The 17238-nt window shown below is 43.0% G+C and overlaps 1 pseudogene; it reads left to right on the top strand.

Annotated features, from left to right (window-relative positions):
* Window positions 1-523: 523 nt before the first annotated feature.
* LOC149240351 (mitogen-activated protein kinase homolog D5-like) overlaps window positions 524-17238 on the top strand; it is a 116127-nt pseudogene continuing 99412 nt past the window's right edge.

Here is a 17238-nt window from a genome sequence, read left to right as displayed (position 1 = left end):
TGCACTAAAGGGAATAAGAATCAATATGGTTGCGCTCCCGCGAGAAATGTTATATGTTCTGCAGGATGGGATTACTGCAGAACTGCGAGCTAAGGAGAACTGCGTGTTGCAAGTACTAAGTGAGCAAAAGATCAACATGGAACAACTGAGCTTGCAATGTGATGAGGTGGAGGCACAGAACCAACAGATGGAATAGGCACTCGAAGAAGCCTGTCGGATGGTCCCCAAATTGGCCATCCTAGCAGATGCACTAGCAGAGGCGCACATCCACCGATTAGTAGCAAGGGTGTGCAATGCACGAGACGAAATGACGAAGGTTCAGCTAGAGCTGAACCTTCAGATTGTAGAGCTGTGACTGAAGGCGCAATAGTCCACCCCTCCAGAAGTAAGGGACTGCACCAGAATGTTGAAAGAATCCTTCGAGGTCCTCACCACTTTGCAGGAGGACCCCAATATTTAGCACTTAGAGATAGAGGCGTGAGAGCTCCAATAGCAATATGACATCATCAAAGGGACCACGCAGATGGTGGCCCTTACTGAAAGGCTTGCACGAATGCAACAGGACAAAGCGCTAAAAGAACAAGTGGACGCGACACGACACAAAGAAGCAGTTTTGAAAGCATGCGTTCAACCTTGGATCGATGAGGCCTTCATCATTACAGTGGCAATTGATGGTAAGCTCACACAAATGTAGGGGGCACAAACACAGATGTAAGAAAGTAGTTCCGACTCCACGGTCTCATAGCAACACGTACAACTGATCCAGTAGGCAGCAGCTCAGTGCATTGCTGACCTTGCAGTAGTTCAAGTAGAGTTGGAGGGACTTCGCGCGCAGATCTCCGCACCGAAATAGTGACTCGAGGGCAAGTCACGATGTTTGTGTTCGAGGCTTGTTGGGCATGGAATTCCCCCGAGGCATGTTTTGGGGATAAAGCCCAAGTTTTGACCAGGTATTTTGTAAAAGCTCTACGAATTGTGGGCACGGAGCGTGGAGTCATAATAGAGTCATAGGGTTGTCCACCCTAGTTTTTGTAATGTAATGTCGGCTTGATAGAATTGTATAAATAGAGTGAGGCTGTAAGTAATAGAAAGGAAGAACTAGAAAAAAGGGATGAGTTGAACAGATTGAGTTTGAGTCAAGTGTATCTGTTTTGGGTCGTAGAGTAGGAGAAGGCTCTTCAGCTGCGTGCGCAGAGGCCTAGTAGTCCGCAGCTGAGTACGCGGACCACTACAGCTGAGTGCGCAGGTTAGGTAAAGTATATAATTGTTTGAAGAATCAATAAAGAGAAGTTTACCATATTTCTGTGTATCTTTTCCTGTGTTATATGTTATTGGGCATGAATTACAAGTTTACTGTTTATTTACATGCACAAACTTATATGAATGTGTTGAATCGATAAATATATTACAAGGAACCTATTTATGCGAAGGTAACTAATTTGTGTAAGAAGCTACGTATGATCTCAAGTGTGAATTAGGGAATTAGCGTGGAGCGTTGGTCCAATAGCGCAGGGGTTCCACAACCTTGGTGAGGGTTGTACGAAGGTAGTGTATTTGGGAGCAAAAGCCTGGGAAGTGCGCAAATCAACCTACGTGTAGGAATGAACAGTAGGACCAATTGAAACCCTCAGACATCTCAAGGGTGTGGAATCCTGGTTCTAACATCCTCCCATACTACTTCGGGTGAGACCTTAGTCCTCACTCTGCAAACTGTTGTTGAAAGGGCCAGTAGTACAGGGATTTGCTTGGCTAATTAACGCTGAACCTGGGCTAGGCCCCAACAAGCCAAAAAAGCCCCACGTGGGTAATAAGTTAGGTCTGGAAGGTAGTCGAAGCCTCTATTCCTTGAGCTAATTTATTGTTCGAGTTTGTGTTAGGTTGCATAGGTAGTTGGGTTCGCATAAGCAGTGTAGGAGTAGGAGTTTGGAAAGGAGGTAACTGCAGTTGTTGTTGCATTGGTAATCCAAGTAAATTTATATTTTGGGTATTTCCTCTCCAGTTCTGGTTCCAAGGGTATGATTGAGATTGAGGATATTAGATAGAGGGAGATGGACACCATTGGTTTTAGGGTGAAGGAAACTATGCTGATGAAGGAGTAGGATATTTCCATGGATATTGTTGAGGATTATATGCATTGTTCCATGAATTGAAAGAGGAAAAATCTTGACACATACCTAGAGGTCATGGTTGAAATGGCCTCCTTGGTGTGATGAAATAAGAGGATTGCACCTCCTCGCTTGACTCTTTAAGTACTACCTTCAGTCTAGGAAGCTCCTGAAATTGACCTATCGAATGTTCCATCTCACAAATATTACACAAGCTGATGTTGTTCAATTCGCATTCCCTCAAAGGATGCTTCTTCCGGCAATTCAGACAAAACACAACCAAAGGTGTATCAGCTTCTGCTTGTGTCATCCTGATCTATGTTGTCGTTATCTAGGTAGAGAGAGTATTGAGGATATTTGTCTTGAAATTTTTAATTTCCGATCTCTTCTCTGGTTACTCCTTCTCCAACACATTTTTGTATTCGGTAAGAGGCATCTTGAATTGTGCTCCTCCCCTTAGATGATCCTCTAGAGCATCTTAGACAGAGCTTTACAATTTCAGTGAATGGTTTTGTTGTAGCATCTACAACAAACCTCCAAAATTTTTCCATAGCTTCATTTTGGAGCCTCCTTACCAACTTTTCATAGTAGTCTGCCTTGCTTCGTCAAGTTCATAAGCTTTAGTGTTTTTCTTGCACAAAAGTAGGGTGTCGATCACAGCTCGATGCATTCCCATCACAGGCTATTCACCCAGACTTGGTCCAATTGCAGGCTAAGCATATCCTCAAATAAATTGCGCAATTATGGAGGGAAACCATCATTCCCTCGAGAAGTTGCATAATCCTGTCTGGCAACCTGCTTAGCTCAAAAATTGTGCAACTCTGTGAGTCAACCCTAACAGAGAAAATTGTGCAATTTTCCCCAGCAAGGTTGCTCAGCCCATAATCTGCGCAAATATGGGCAGCAGTCAGCTGCTCTACCCAAAAATTGCTCAAATATCCTGGGCATACAACCCAGCTCCTAGCCAGAAATGTGCATTTTCTTCCAGTAGTCGAACAACCTCTTACATGTGTAGCTGAGTGGACCGGTTCCCTTCGAGATTGAGAAAATCTAAGTTTCATGCATGGGTTTCTTCTCCCAAGGCAGAATGCAAATGCATCCCTTGTTTTAGGGATCTACTTTTAGCAGTTGGAGGTTACATGCAAGGATTAGTTTAGAATCCTCCCACCAAGTGTCGCTTTCCCTAGATTTGTGGCATGCATGTCACAACCTCAATGTTATCAAAACTCATCAACTAGATACTGCAGAGCTCATTCCTCACATCAACCTTGCAGCTGTGACATCCCACATCACATCCAGGAGTTGTCAGCACATTCAGCTTATTTGTTTTGGGGTAAGCCCGCTTTCCATGACTTATGTTGCAGTTCTGGCACTTTTTTGTAATTCGCTTCGTATGAACATTGTCTACTTGATTTCAGTGAGCGCTTGCTGTTTTTTTTATACATACTATCTTGTACTAGCACCGTTTTATTTTTCGTTGCTATCTCATTGCTGTAGCATGCATAAACTGTTTTGCATGAACAGTCACCGATTCGGCGACTCGCTTCACCCACATGCATGTTGATATGTTTATTGAATCTTTCATTTAATGTTTTCATGCATGACCAATCACTTCAGTTTTCACTTAGTGTCGCCATGCATTCACTTCCATATTTACTTTCAGTTGCTTGTCTGCGAGTTTGACCAACCTTGGCCTAGACTCTGCCTCACCAAGAACCTCACCAAGAAAACATTGCGCAATCTTGAGAGGGAAGGCTCTGCCTTCCTCTCCAGAAATGTGCATTTATTTCCAGAAGTTGTTCCCCAGACCTGATTTGCGCAATCCTAAGGATAGTGACCGCTGACCCAGAAAATTGCACAATGCAGTCACTGAGCCTGCAGTCATTGCCAACTAAAATTGCGCATTGTGCAATTCTAGTAGTCAGCAGCCAGACTAGACTGTGCATTATGTAGTTCTAGCAGTCAGTCATTCTCCCAGTAGCTCAGATTGTGCCTTGCGTAGCCTTGGCAATCAATCTCCCGACCTCTCAGCAGAAATTGCACAACCTTCATCATGAGTCACATAGGTAAGTTGCAAGTCAGTTCTCAAGTTCATTTTGGTTTTTTACTGAGATATTGCTCGCCATGAGTGATTCCATGTCTCCAAGTATTGTAGGTGTTCATCTGCCTCTCAGCAGTGTAGGTACAAAGGTTTCCAAGAGAGTTGAGTCGAAGACACCGTTTAGAGCACACCTGGAGATGCAGTCGATCAAATGTCTATGGGCTTACCTACTCATGAAGATATCAAGTTGTTCGTAGACAATAACATCAAGATATCATAGCAAGAAACATCATGACCAACAGCTAGATGCAATATATCAAACACAATGAATGCAAAGAATACAGCGAACACAACGAACACAATGATTGCAGCGCATGGAAGAGGAAGGTTGTTGACAAAACAGAGGCGGAACAAAGTTGCAAGATCAAGAAGATCCACTGAGGATGAAAGAAACTTTGGAGACTCGGGATATGAGGTGATGACATGACATGAATATTGTGCGGAGACAGAGAATGGAACAAAGAAGGATTTACATGTGCTGAAGTAGCAACTCAAGGAAGAACATGAAGCTACATAGATAGATGAATGAGTTGCAGCAAGAACAGGAACAATAGTGGGTGCAACATGCACTCACGAATGAAACTGCACCCATACAAGTTTTATATCTATCCTAGCAGTTGGCACATAGAAGACATGGGGAGTAGTGTTGTTGATCGCATGCAAGGGATTCAACAACATGCATGTCATTGTGTGCACACATGCGATCCAACCCATTCAGATCACTCACCAAGGCGAAGGCAAGAAACAAGTCCAACTGGAGCTAAACATGTACTTCTGCAAGTTGATGCGCATGACCACTAGCACACACTTGAAGATTAGCACAGACACTATGCATCAGTTTGTTGTCAGTTCAGCCACACCCAATAAGACTATGCGCATGTTAGAAGATGAGTTGGATGAAGGTGCTGAACCAATGTGCCGATTGTAGCAGAGGCAAGATTTCGCTTCAGCAAGATGTCACCATGGGGTTCATGCACACCAACGTAGATGACCAAGCTTGGCATTAGATCACAACCTTCAACATCACAAGCATGTCAAAGAGTTGGTGTCACCTCAACAGACCGAGTGTGAGTGATGTCTTGCATGGCTTGCTTAAGCCATTTCGTCTCACATGAGCACATGTGCATTGTAATGTAACATCATGTCAAGTGGAAGTTCAAGTGTCAATAGTTGGATGTAACAGTCATAGAGTAGATGAAGAGTCATGAGGGTAGATGAATTGTCACAAAGGGGAATGTCAAGGTTCACCCCACCCTTTGCTATAAATAGAACTTCATAAATCATTGTAGAGGCTTTTGGTCAACCAAGTTTCTGATAAGACTATCTTGGAGAGCTTGGACAATATTGTAATGTGCCTTGGCTTCTCCACTACATGAAGCTAGTACATCTTTTTGGAGGAGCAGGCAGATGTGGCTGTAACATTCCACTGTTGGGGCTAGCGGGTTTACATGGATTTATTGTATCACAGGAACATACACTTATTTATATAATAAGAGGCAACACGTTTCCATGCATATGTTGTTATTGTAGTTGGATTGTTTTGGTTGTTGTAGCAATGTATGTTGTTTAACTTACATAGTTGTGTATGAACTGTTTTGTATGCAATTATATGAATCTTGTTGCAAATGTGTTGTTGGTTTAACCATCACTATGGATTTCTTGCTAACTTTCGTTCTAGTTTGTGATTCATCATTGCTCGTGTGCTCCCTTCCCATCCGAGTACTGTTATAGGTTGCCAAGGGGTGCACTGATATCAACCCGCCTATGTTAGAACCTCTCATGCAGCTTCCTTGGCTCACTACAGTGGTCACACCCTTGCTACTGATAGAGTTATCTTACTTTCCTCTATGCGAAATCGTGGTCAATGCATTACCATACGACCCACTGCTACGACTCCTACATCAAACAGTCTGATGTCTAATTGGGTATTCATACCGGGGATATCCCCTTGACATGTTGGCGGATCCAACAGCTTCAACATTTCTAGCGCTAGAAGGAGGGCCAGATGACAAGGTGCATCCTCTCATCTAGTTTTGAAGCTTTTCATGCCTTTCATGGATTCTTACACTCTTCTCCCTCCACGATGTTTTTCAAATCGTGAAGATGTCTCTGTCATGGGGGAGTTTTTCGATCGCTTGCCCACTTACACGTATGATGGTGAACGCAAAGTGGCCTGGCCTGAGTACTTACATGAATTTCTTTCCATGCTTCCTGAGGAAGATGGGTGTTTTAATGAGCAGGCCAGCTTGCTACTTTCACACACACACTTCGCGAATCTCCATGTCGATGGATACTCATCCTACTGGCAGACAACATGCACTCACTTGAGCACTTCTGTGATCTCATTGAAGACACTTTCTATCATTTTGATCTAGATAATCTTGACCAAAAACTGTTACAACAATGGAAGGCTCCACATGGATTAGTTATAGATTTTTGGCAGCGCTTCTGTGACTTGCAGTTTCAAGCTTAGAGGAGCCAAATGAAATTTTCCTATCTTTGGGACGGTTCGAGTATTGCCTTAAGAAATTTTCCCGTCCTAAGAAGAATCTTGAGATCAATCCTCGCTCAACATTCTTCACTGATGGATTTGCGCAATCTCATGTCGATGCGGTCACTGTCTCGACTGACTATTCACCTTCCTATGATTCAATAGCTCCACCACTGTTCAGCGATGTTGAGGATCATGCTCACACACTTGTTCATTTTTCACACCCTCCCAAGATCACTTCACTCAATTTGCGCACAGATTTGGTTGCGAGTTCTTCGAGTTCTCATATACATTCTTTTCTACGTCCTCCGTCTTCGTACTTGGGTGTTCCTCGAGATGAGATTGTCATGTGTTCTTCCATTCTGGACTCTTCACTTGTTGTGAACGAGAAACAAGCCACTGACGGAGTTGGTGTTGCACAAAAAACATGCATTTTTATTCATGAATAGTATGAGTGGGAGCTTGAGCATCAACACTTGGCGAAGGAGGACTTCCTTCCGTCCAAGCCCCCTATGTTCTTTCCTGACATCTTTGGTGAGCCTTCCATCCATGATTTCATATGTGTGCCTTCATCCATGGATGTACCCATTGTTTATCACTCGCAGGACTCGCCGGATGCGGGTCCATCATTCGACAATGGAGAGGATAAGTTATTCATTGAAAATCCACTTGATATTTCATCTATCTTTTTTGGAGACACGGAGGATGAGTTTGTTCGCTTTTCCCCTTTGTTTGATTTATCTAATCATGAGGATGCCAATGAAATCTTTGATTTTTCTAATCGTGACTGTCATGATCCATTTGTTTCCATATTTGATCACGATCATGAATCTATCATAGTTGATATTTCAAAGCCATTGGTCTATGATGATCTATCTGATGATGAAGTCGAAACACCCAAGACTGTCAAGGCACTTCAGCCCGAGCTGATGGTTATGTCAGGTCCTCACTCTCTTGGGGTTAGTCTCACTTCCAATCATGAAAGTATTCAATCACCCAAGGCTCCTCATCACTCATCTATATGCATTGAAGATCCATATCACACAAATATCTTACTTCATCCACTAGAACTTCATGATCCCATCGCTCATACATTGGACGTACCTTACATTGCAAGCACTCGTTTGCAACGCAAGTTATCTTTGTTTCTTTCGTTTGATTTCATGTTAGAGTCAAGAGTGTGCTTATGCTCCAAAGTTGCATGCAGTGTCACACAACTCCATGATAAGTCCACGGACTACTCGTCATGCACTTGCACCCACTTATGTCCTGTGGGCACTATAAAAAATGAAGTGTGGTTGTCTTCATTCTTATATCTTTCTTGCTTATTTGTTTGCACAACTGGGTTGCTCGCAGACCAAGCCTTCACCAACATGGGTCAACCAATGCGTCGATGGCTACATTGGAAATATCACTTCACATGATCAGGCCCATGCACTGTTAAAGTAAGAGTAGGAGTAGTGTTTTCTTTTGGTCAGTTTGCTTGCATAATTGTTTTCTTACTCGCTTTGTTTGTTTGCTTGTCTACTTAGTTGTTTTCTTACTTTCTTTGCTTTCACTTTCACTTCTGCTCTTTCTTTTCTTTGTTGTTTGTTAGTTCGCTTGTTTTGTATAGTTCGCTTGTTTCGTTCGTAGGTTAGTTTCACATGAAACCATGTATGACTCTTGAAATGAGCTGGGTGAAGTACAAGAGGGCTTGTACAACTATCACTACTTGGTTATCTGCTATCTTGCCTCTGTATGTAGAAATTGTTTCTTTTATTTCGTGATACGTCGAAGGAAAATATGTATTGTTGGAAGTGAACCTTGGTGAAAAACAACGCTTGCATGCTAATTAGTGTCACCTTCTCTAACCGGTTGTTTTTGGGTTAACCCTTGTCAGCTCAGTCAAGTAGAGTAAGGTGAGGGGGAAACCTTAACAGGCACGTCAAAGATATAATAAACTACTTCTCTACTGGAAAAACCTCTTCTACTCTCAATAAGTCGAGATCCCTCTTCCGCCTCTGAAATGAATATGTGCTATGCACTCTTGAAAAATAATGAAAAACGAAAAAAAGAAAAGTCAAAAAAATGAAAAATGAAAAATGAATAAGGCAAAAGAAGAGAAAGGCTTCTCATGAAGGGAGGTGATGCAAGTAACTTCACCAGGGTACTGACTAGGCTCGCTAGCAGCGAAGCCATGCTTGTGTTCCTAGGTGACTCCACCGGGGTAATGTCTAGGCCTGCTAGCAGCAGAGCAACACCAGAGATGAATCTAATACTTTGACGAATATACTTCTTGTGCACCAATATACCCCTTAAGCCCAATCAAAAACACTGTGTTGATGTGGCTTGGGATGTGTGAAAATCAACCAAGATCTTGGCAGATGCTACATCTTACAATCAAGCTAGTGTGAAACCAAGATGAGCTGAGAACTGAACAATACTTTTGGAGGTGTTAGAATTGTTTTTGATGAACAAGGTCCATTCAGAGAGCTAGAGTTCTACCAGTGTGTCGCCAAGTGTTGTAGCTACTACAACCACCCTCCAAAATTTTTCCTTAGCTTTATTTTGGAGCCTCCCTACCAACTTTTCATAGCAACTTGCCTTTTTTCATCAAGTTTACAAGCTTCAGTTTTTTGCTTGCACAAAGGAAGCCTGTCGAGCACAGCTCGATGCATTCCCCTCAGAGGTTATTCACTCGGACTTGGTCTGGTTGCAGGATGAGAATCCCCCACAAGAAATTGCACAATTCTGGAGGGCAACTAGCCTTCCCTCTAGAAATTGTGCAATCCTGTCTGGTAGTCTGTTGGGCTCCAGAATTCCACAATTCTACCAGTCAACCCTCACAGGGAAAATTGTGCAATTTTCCCCAGCAAGGCTGCTCAGCTTGGAATTTGTGGAAATGTGGGCAGTAGTCAACCGCTCTACCCATCAATTGTTCAAATCTCCTGGGCAGCCAACCCAACTCCCAACCAGAAATGTGCATTTTCTCCCAGCAGTCAAACAACCTCTTGCATGTGTAGATGAGTTGATTGGTTCCCTCCGGGACCGAGAAAAACTGGCTTGTATGCATGGGATTCTTCTCCCTGGGAAACATGCAAAGGCATCCCTTGTTTCAGGGATCTATTTTTAGTAGCTGGAGGTTACATGCAAGGATCAGTTCGAAAACGTCTCACCAAGTGTCTCTTTCCCTAGATTTGTGGCATGCACGTCACAACCTCGATGTTATCAAAACAAATCAATCAAACACTGCAGAGCTCATTCCTCACATCAACCTTGCAGCTCTGACATCCCACATCACATCTAGGAGTTGTCGGCACATTCAACTCAGTTGTTTTGGGGTAAGCCCACTTTCCATGACTTATGTTGCATTTCTGGTGTTTTTTTTATTTCACTTCGTGCGAACGTTTTCTACTTGATTTCAGGGAGCGCTTGTTGTCATTTTCATACATACTATCTTGTACTAGCACTGTTTCAAGTTTCGATGCTATCTCACTGCTATCGCATGCATGAATTGTTTTGCACGAACGGTCACCGATTCAGTGACTTGCTTAACCCACATGCATGTTGATCTGTTTACTAAATCTTTCATTCAATTTTTGCATGCACAATCAATCACTTCTGTTTTCACTTAGTGTCGCCATGCATTAAGTTCCATATTTACTTTCAGTTGCTCATTGGAGAGTCTAGCCAACCTTGGCCTGGACTCTGCCTCACCAAGAGCCTCACCAAGATAGCATTGCATAATCATAAGAGGGAAGGATCTGCCTTCATCTCCATAAATGCACATTTCTTCCCAACATTTGTTCCCCAGGCTTGCTTTGCACAATCTTGAGGGACAGTGACTACTGACCCAGAAAATTGCGTAATGTAGTCATTGAGCCTGCAGTGATTGGCAACTGAAATTGTGCATTGCATAATTCCAGCAGTCAATAGCCATACTGGACTTTGCATTGCATAGTTCCAATAGTCATTCATTTTCACAGCAGCCCATACTCTGCCTTGCATAGTCTTGGCAGTGAGTCTCCCGACCTCACGGGTGAAATTGCGTAATCTTCATGATCAGTCACAATGGTATGTTGCAAGTCCGTTCTCAAGTTCATTTTGGTTTTTGACTAACAGATTGCTTGCCATGAGTTTTTCCATGTCTCCAGGTATTGTAGGTGTTCATCTGCCTCTCAGCAGTGCAGGTACAATGGTTTCCAAGAGAGTAGAGTCCAAGACACCATTCGAAGCACACCTAGAGATGTAGCCGATCAAATGTCTATGAGCTTTCCTAGTCACAAAGATATCAATTTGTTCATAGACAATAACATCAAAATATCATAGTGAGAAACATCATAAACAAAAATTGAAGGAAACATACCAAACACAACAAATGCAGCGAATACAGTGAACGCAACAAATGTAGTGAATGTAGCGAATTCAATAGGAAGGTTGTTAACAACATAGAGACATAACAAAGTGTGAAGATCAAGCAGATCCACTGAGGATGAAAGAAACTTTGGAGACTCAGGCTATGAGGTGACGACGTGACATGAATATCGCATAGAGATAGAGAATGGAACAAAGAAGGAGTTTCATGTGTTGAAGCAGCAACTCATGGAAGAACATGAAGCTGCACAGACAAACGAATGAGTTGTAGCAGGAACAGGAATAGAAGTGGGTGCAACATGCACTCACGAATGAAACCACACCCATATAACTTTTATATCTATCCCAGAAGTTGGCACAGAGCATACATGGTGAGTAGTGTTGCTGATCGTATTCAAGGGATTCAGCAACATGCATGTCATTGTGTTCACATGCACGATCTAACCCATTCAACACACTCACCAAGGCAAAGACAAGAAGCAAGTCCATCCGGAGCTAAACATGTACTCTAGCAAGTTGATGCACATGACCACCAGCACACACTTGAATATTAGCATGGACATTATGCATCAATTTTTTGTTGGTTTAGCCACACCCAATAAGACTATGCACATGTTAGAAGACGAGTTGGATGAAGGAGCCGAACCAATGCACCGGTTGTAATGGAAGCAAGAGTTCGCTTTAGCAAGATGTCACCATGGGGTGCATGCACACCATCACGGATGACCAAGCTTGGCATTAGATCACCACCTTCAACATCACAAGCATGTCAAAGAGTTGGTCTCACCTCTACGGACCGAGTGTGAGTGATGTCTTGCATGGCTTTCTAAAGCCATTTCGTCTCACATGAGCACATGTGCATTGTAATGTAACGTCATGTCAAGTGGAAGTTCAAGTATCAATAGTTGGATGTAGTAGTCATAGAGTAGATGAAGAGTCATGAGGGTAGATGAACTGTCACAAAGGAAAATGTCAACAGTCACCCCACCCTTTGCTATAAATAGAACCTCATAATTTATTGTAGGGGCTTTTGGTCTGCCAAACTTTCGATAAGACTATCTTGGAGAGAGCTTCGATAGTATTGTAACATGCCTTCGCTTCTCCACTACACGGAGCTAGTACATCTCTCTAGAGGAGGAGGTAGATGTCACAGTAATGTTCCACTGTTGGGGCTAGCCGGTTTACATAGATGTATTGTATGACAGAAACTTACACTTCTTTATATAATAAGAGCCAACACGTTTTCATGCATGTTATAGACATTTTTGTGCCTCGCAGCATGGAGCATGAAATGTCAATAATTACAGGGATCCAAAGTCCCTAAACATGTTGTTCTTATCCCTAGAAGAACAAGGTCAACAAACCACAGCACTTCCTATCAGTTCTCCACCTGAAAACACTCAAAAACAGGCTATTTTTGGATCATGTCAGCTGCTCCACTGAGCATCTGCGCTGAATGTCAACTGCTCCTCCTTGTACCTGCGCTGAAAGTCAAAACTAATGAAGGCTACCTGCGCTGGGCGAGATTGGCCAAGTGGCACAGTCATTCTGCAAGGTGTCAACTGCCCAGGAAGCTTCCAAACTGACACTTGGTTCAAGGAATTCGCCCTATGATGAGTAAGAAGGTCTTGATCTCCAAGTGGAAGCAAGATTCTCCAAGTGGACTCAAGAACTGAAGATTAACTAAAGTGGGAGAGGACACTAGTCAGCTTTATGCCAGCCTCAAGCTGACTCATCCTTTCTCCAAATCTCCTATATATAGAGCTCTCTTATGAGGTCTAGGGAGGCTGGAATTTTGTGCAAAGTAAGGAAGTGTTGTTGGTTTAAGTTTTGAACTATTGGGTGATTGCTTTGAAGGAGGTGAAGAGGAGATTTCTTGCTGCTGGGAGGTGTTGCTGGATTGGGCCTCTATGGTTGTAACCTTCTCAGAACTTTACTTCTTCCATTAATAAAGCATTTGAGGTTCTTCTATATACATGTGTTGCAATGATGTATTGTTGTATTTGTATATTTGATCTATTCTAATCCATGAATCAGTTATGAATGCATGCTTCTTGTAGTTTCCCTCTTTTGCCTTTTTGCAGGATCTTTGTGTAGCTGGGCCCGTGAAAGAGCAGGGAGCTGGAAGCAAGCGGCAAAGAGAGAAGACTGGATCAACACTAGCGAAAGACATCGATTGGTGGATCTCTTTCTCCTCTCTGTATTTCATAAAGAAGAAATATCAAATAGCTTTGCTTTCTGTTGTTGCTAAGGAACTATCACCCTTAGAGTAGGGATAGGGTCATTCCGAGTCGGATACTTTTCCCCACAACAAACTGGCGACTCCACTGGGGAGAAGTTGTATCTTGTTGGTTAGTTGTGTTTCTTGCTATTCATCTCATAAACAAGGAGAGCACCAAATCGAACTGCAATTGAATCCTTCAATTGCAAAGTAGAGGGCAGCAGCTCTGGCTCAGTTTATGAGCAAGTTTATGATTTGAAGAGCTAATCCACAAGGACTCTTGAGCTCTTTGTGATAGCTTTTAATCCTCTTGATCATCCCTTAGCTTGTACTTGACCTATAGCTTTTTATTTCAGCAAAAACTGTGAATTTTTGAGCTTTTTATGACCCGGAAACCCTTGTAAACGCAACTCTCGTTCATCAGTGCAGGCTGCCCAAAGGCAGTCTGCATTTCAGCGCAGGTACTCCCTTCGGGAACTGCGATGAATGTCAGTTTGACAGACCAGAGCCTGCGCTGAAACAGTTAGGCAGTGTCCTACTGAGGTTTCCCACTGTGTCTTTGCCCTGTTTTCACTGTTATTTTGCTGCTGTTGCTAGTCATTGTACTTTGCTGTAAACCAACTGTCCTTGCCATTATTCTGCCTCAGTTGTGTGATGAAACTGTGATTGTTCTTTCAGTATTTCTTGTTTCATTTACAGTTTCCCATTGTGAAAAGCGAACTAGTTTAGCTGTGGCCTCTTAGATCTAGAACTGTAAAAGTGTCGTAGTGGTCTTAAGAGTTAGTTTTATTGCTTTTCATAGCTGATTGAGTTTGTTTTCTTTCATCTTATGGTTTGAATTCATACATTTCTAGTGTCGAAACAAGTACTTGTAAGGCGTCTTTTGATTTTAGACAAACTTCTTTGTTTGTGCTTCAAATTGAATTCGAAATTATACAACAGCTTCCTTTTTGTCTTACATCAACATTAAGGAAAAAGAAAAAGAAATACCTACATCTTGCATTTGCATTTTCGATAAGTTTTCATGATTGATCTAGGAGAAAGTGCATTAGTGTGTGCTTTGTGATCTGTGTGAAAAGATGATGTCTTTCTTTTCCCTCAGTAGTTAGGATTTTCAAAGCTAAAATGATTGTAAAGCTTGCTTATCATTTTAGCTGCATTTAGGAATTTGTACCAATACATCTCGTGGTGATCCTGAAAGACAAACTGCTAAACAAGATCAACTTAAAATATATTGAATGAATCTAAAAACGCTTTGTAACATAACTCTCACAGTAGAGGTCTAGGTAGAGACGTGTTCCGGCGTCGTTAAACATAGTGACTGTCGATCTCTACGAAGGTGGGTGATTCCTCCTGAGGGACGATAACACTAATACGGACTTGTGCTCCTGCGTACCGTCGCGTATATTGGGAGACCCCTATAGGAATTTATCCTTTATCCTTAGGAAGCCGTGTCGGCCGCCCTACTGATCGCGATGCAGTGAACATAGCATTCACGAAGATCGACCACCCGTACCGTAAAACGTATTCTGTGGTTTCGCGAAAGGTTTGGCACACCCTCTGCCTAGATCTCCAGAGCAGTTTCTTTTGGCCTTTTTCAAACTCTATAATTGAAAAATTCCAACCGAGCATTTGTCACTTCGGGCTCGTTAATACATCGAAGGTGACTAGAGTCATCTTTAGCTTTTTCTCGACTCTTAAAAACTGAAAAAGCAAGTTGTGTCTAAAAGCGTCTAATAAAATTCATTCAATACGGAAACATAATTCCCCTTTTTGTATTTTAGTTGATCGAGTAATCCGCAACCGTGGAGGAAAGTCAATTAAAACTCCGTCGTTCGAGGAGACTCGCGAGTCAACCGTCTTTGTCTCCGGAATCGAGATTAGTACGGACGAAGCGAACTCGCTTGACCAGGTCAAAATCTCCCATTAAAGTTAGAACAACAGTTCCAACAACATCTGAGATTCTGGTCACTCCTAATATTTCTGGAATCCCTGCCTCTATTGAAGAAGTTCAACAGCCACAGAGGGACAGTTTCACTGATCCTGGTCTGAGAACAAGTACTTGCATTACTGAACCAGTTCCATCTGTAACCGGTCCACAGAGTCTTGTCGCTCAAACAACTGTCGCTGTCGAAGCAACCCCTTCTTCGGCACCAGAAATCTTTTACGGACCTGACGGTCTGCCTCTTCCTCTTGGTCTAATTGCAATAGAGGAAATTGTAGAGGACCAGCAAGCAAATACTCCAACTCATTTTGGGGTAGGTGTAACTCTTTTTCCTTCTGCATCAGAAGTTTGTCCATCACCAGTGGAAGTTCCTGTAGAATCGCTGGGCAGTTTATTGGATAGACTTAAAATGTCTGAGCAACCGTCGACATCTAGGACTGTGCCAAATGACACAACGACGGCAGAAGCTCCTGCTGTCACTCCAACGATGTTTGCCGGTATACCAGCTGTCCCAACTAGCTCTCAACAGCTAGAAGGAGTCCACCCAGGGACTATTACGACAGCTTGGTCTATTCCAGTTTGTTCTTCCGGTATAATACCCGGTAATTCTTATGTTGAAGCTAGACAAATTGATCCCTATGGAGGTCAATTTGGGCCATCCAGTCCTCAAAGGCAATCTATACCCTTGAGCTCCGGATTGCTACCGTATGGGGGGCAATATGCCCTTTCACTTCCTCTTTCGGGAGGATACCCATACGGCAGTTTTCAACCGCATTCAGGTTTGACTGAAGTTACGACGAGTGGTTGGGTGCCTATGTTGCCCCAACAACCGAGAGTTGTATATTCCATGCAACAATGTGTACCTATGTCTAGCATCCCGACGACGCCAGCAATTGTAACCGTGTCGCAAGTTCAATCGATGCCTATTGTATGTCAACCCCAAGTTGTAATGCAACAGCCCCTTGACCCTGCAACACAACCACAATCGCCAACTGCCGGGACGACACAGATACAAACGGGAACCATGACCCCGCATCTTGGTCCGTCGGTTAGTATAGCACAACAAAACATGGCTTCACAACCATGGATGGTGCAATACCAACAACCTCAGTTTCAACAGGTGTACCAGGGATCTGAGCAACAGATCTTTGCGAATAGTGGACAACCCTATATTCAGAACGGGTTAAATCAACCACTTTACAGTGGCCAAGTCCACCAGCCATATCAGTCGTATCAACATCAGTTGCATTATGCTGGTATGCAAAGGCCTACTGCTCAGGCGATTCCATCGTATCCTGGGTATGCCTCGCCAAACCTGAATCAGCAGTTGCCATTCGTGGCGACTCTAGAATTACCAGATTTACATCGATTGACGAACGATCCAATCGCCTATGCCCATTGGTGGCCAGCGATTCCTCACAAGCTTCCTTCGGACATTCCTAAATTCAATGGAAATCCTGGCGAAGACCCGTCGAATCATGTGATGACTTTTCATCTGTGGTGTTCGTCGAATACCTTGAATGATGATTCGATAAGGCTTCGCCTTTTCCAGAGGACATTGACTGGTCCGGCGACTAAATGGTATATTGAATTACCTAGAGCCTCTTTCGACAATTTTAGTTCCCTAGCCACGACTTTCTTAACACACTTTCAGTTACCTATAAGGTACGAAACTGGAACCGAGATCTTAACCAAGTTCAAGCAGACAACGGCCACACATATATCAGATCATATACATGAGTGGCGTCGTCATCGTAGAATGGTAAAGACTTATGTTCCAGATCAGCTATTAGCTGAGTGGTTTATAAAGTCGCTTCTTCCTGCTATAACAGAAGATGTGGCAAAGGGAGGCGTCGTAACAGAGGAGCAGGTTATTGCTCGTGCCCAATATTTAGACTTAGTGTATACTCAGTCTGGCACGCTCTATGATAAGATACCTGATGCCCCCAGACCGAAATTTTCAATCCCTCCTCCTCCTGGATCAAATAGTGGCTCTCATGCCGGTGACGGTGTGATTGG

Source organism: Pinus tabuliformis, chromosome 8, assembly GCF_031772625.1.
Source record: "Pinus tabuliformis cultivar Carrire ecotype Pingquan chromosome 8, CPIR1, whole genome shotgun sequence".
Classification (NCBI taxonomy): Eukaryota; Viridiplantae; Streptophyta; class Pinopsida; order Pinales; family Pinaceae; genus Pinus; species Pinus tabuliformis.
This window is presented reverse-complemented; position numbering and strand designations above follow the sequence as displayed.